This window comes from Choloepus didactylus, chromosome 24, assembly GCF_015220235.1.
Source record: "Choloepus didactylus isolate mChoDid1 chromosome 24, mChoDid1.pri, whole genome shotgun sequence".
In the NCBI taxonomy this organism is placed as follows: domain Eukaryota; kingdom Metazoa; phylum Chordata; class Mammalia; order Pilosa; family Megalonychidae; genus Choloepus; species Choloepus didactylus.
Genome location: NC_051330.1, coordinates 21,990,371 through 21,993,323, shown reverse-complemented (window position 1 = coordinate 21,993,323; position 2,953 = coordinate 21,990,371).

Sequence of the window (2,953 nt, the reverse complement as noted above, 5' to 3'; positions counted from 1 at the left end):
TGGTTTCTACTGAGAAATCTGCACATATTCTTATTGATTTTCCTTTATATGTGATGGATTGCTTTTCTCTTGTTGCTTCCAGAATTCACTCTTTGTCTTTGACATTTGATAATCTGATTATTAAGTGTTTTGGCATAAGCCTATTTGGATCTATTCAGTTTGGAGTTCACTGTGCTTCTTAGATCTCTAATTCTATGTCTTTCATAAGGGATGGGAAATTTTCAATGACTATTTCCTGCATTATTGCCTCTGACCCCTTCCCCTTCTCTTCCCCTTCTGGGACAACCATGACATGAACATCCATGTGCTTCATGTTGTCACTCATTTCCCTGAGACATCACTCATATCTCTCCATTCTTTTCCCCATCTGTTCCTTTGTGTTTAGGGTTTCAGATGTCCTGTTCTCCAGTTCATGAATCTTTTCTTCTGCCACTTGAAATCTGCTGTTGTATGTCTCTGTTGTTTCCTTCATCTCTTGTGTTGTTCTTTTCATTCCTGTAAGTTCTGCCAATTGTTTTTTCAAACTTTCAATTTCCTCCTTGTGTTCACCCAATGTCTTCTTTATATCCTTCATCTCTTTTGCCATATCTTCCCTCAACTTGTTGAATTGATTTTCAGATAGATTTTTTAATTGATTTATTAAATTTGTTTGATTAATTATTAGTTGTTTCCCAAAACACAACCAACAACCAAACAACTAATTTTGGGGTGTTCTTTTTTATTTTTATCTTTATTTTTTCTTCACTTTGGAGAAATGAAAATGTTCAAAAATTGATTGTGATGATGAATGCACAACTATATGATGATAGTGTGAGCCATTGATCATATACTTTGGATGGACTATATGGTGTGTGAGTATATCTCAATAATTTGCACTTAAAAAGAAAACCGTGGTATCTCCATACAATGGAATACTACTTGGCAATAAATAGAAATCAATTACTAATACAAGCAAAAAATTAATTAGTTTTTTCAATTTTTGTATCTCAGTTGAAGTACGTATAAGTTTGTTCCTTAACTGAGCCATATCTTCATTTTTCCCAGTGTGATTTTACATTTTCTGTTTTCTGGGCATCTGGTTTCCTTGAATTCCCCAATCAAATTTTCCCAGATCAGAGGGGCTCAGGTCTCAGGGGAAGACTGTGTATTCAGTATTCCCTGAGAGTGGGTCCTAGAAGATTGACAGACTTTCCTATAAGGTCTCTAGACTCTGTGCTTTCCCTATCCATCCCAGCAGGTGTTGCTTCTCAGCCCACAGCTCCAACCAGTGTAAAGAGTTGTGGTCCCTTTAATTCACAGTGGACCTTGACCTGGCAATAAATTGAGGGTCTCAGAGCTGAGAGGTTGTTTCTGGTTTGATTGTTTGTTTTCCCCTATGCCCTGAGGTCTGAATTCTCTGAGAGAGGATTGCTACTTGGGCTGGTCTCACCCACCTTTCCTTTTTTCCATTTGAATTCCTCCTTTGTCTTTCTGGATCTGTTAACTCCACACTTGCCTGGGTCAGTAGGGCCTTGAAGATATCTAAGGATTTCTCTAATGGTCTGTTAGGATGTGATAAAAAAAAAAAAAAGGGAGAACGCAAATGCCCCCTTTCAGAACCAATCCTCAGCCCCTGAGATTTCTTGGGACATAGCTGTCTTCCAGTATTCTGAAAAGTCTCTTTTATTTATTTATGTATTTTTCCCCATCAGCCCTGCCTCTTCCTTGCTGGAAGTATTCTGCTTCCCTTCTGGCTCTGTGCTTGGACCTTGTATTCAGTAGTCCAAATGTGTTAATTAAAACCACAATTGGAGCTTGGTTGAGTTACTTACCCTGTACCCTGTTTCTTTTTCCCACAGGGCAGTGTTTCATCTTGGTCTGTGATGTCCACTGGGGGAGGGGCTTCAGCTCAGGATTTTCTTGCCTTTACTTAGGATTCTGTGTTACAGTCTCAGCCACTTCACTCATTCCAGGCTGGTGTATAATGTGTGTCCAATCATGGGTGTCTCCCAACAGCTGTTCCAGATTATTTACTAATTGCTCCTGGTTGTTAACTAGATGTTCCTGAGGACTAACTAAATTCCACACCTCTCTATGCCACTATCTTGCTATTCCTCCCCTCATTAGCATGTCAGTATTTTTCATAGGATTCTTTTTTAATATATAGAGCAACAAGTATAGTCCTTGGGCTATTCCTGACAGTGCCAAGTATTACCCAGGATTAGCCTTGATAATAGATATTAGGTTTACTTTAACAGCTTGAAATATTTTATACTTGTCTTGAAGTATTCTTAATAATTTATTCAGATGACTTTTTAGTGAAATGACTGTTGGTCAATAACATAAATCTTGAAATTTCCCTCTATATGAAATTATCATAATCTTTGTTTAAGTATGCTAATGCTGCCATTATGCAAACTACCAGAAACAGATTGGCTTTTATAAAGGGGGTTTATTTGGTTACACAGTTACAGTCTTAAGACATTAAAGCATCCAAGGTAAGGAATAAACAACTAAGTACCCTCACTGAAGGATGGCCATTGGAGTCCAGAAAACCTCTGTTAGTTGGAAAGGAATGTGGCTGGCATCTGCTCCAGAGTTCTGGTTTCAAAATGTCTTTCTCCAAAATGTCAGTGTCAGCTTCCAATGGCTGTCTTCAAAACGTGTCTCTCAAGTGCAGTAAGCTCTCTGTGTTCCTTTTCTTTGTCAGCTAGTTTATATGGCTCCAGTGATTTAATTAAGACCCACCCTGAATACATGAGGTAACACCTCCATGGAAGTTACCCAATAAAATGTTTCACTCACAGATGATTGTGTCACATCTCCATGGAAACACTCAAAGAATTCCAATCTAATCAACACTAATATATCTGTCCACATAAGATAGCACCAGAGAACATGGTGTTTTGGGTGACATAATACATCCGAGTTGGCAGCCTTCAAATTTTAACTGTCATTCTTTATTACATTTGGC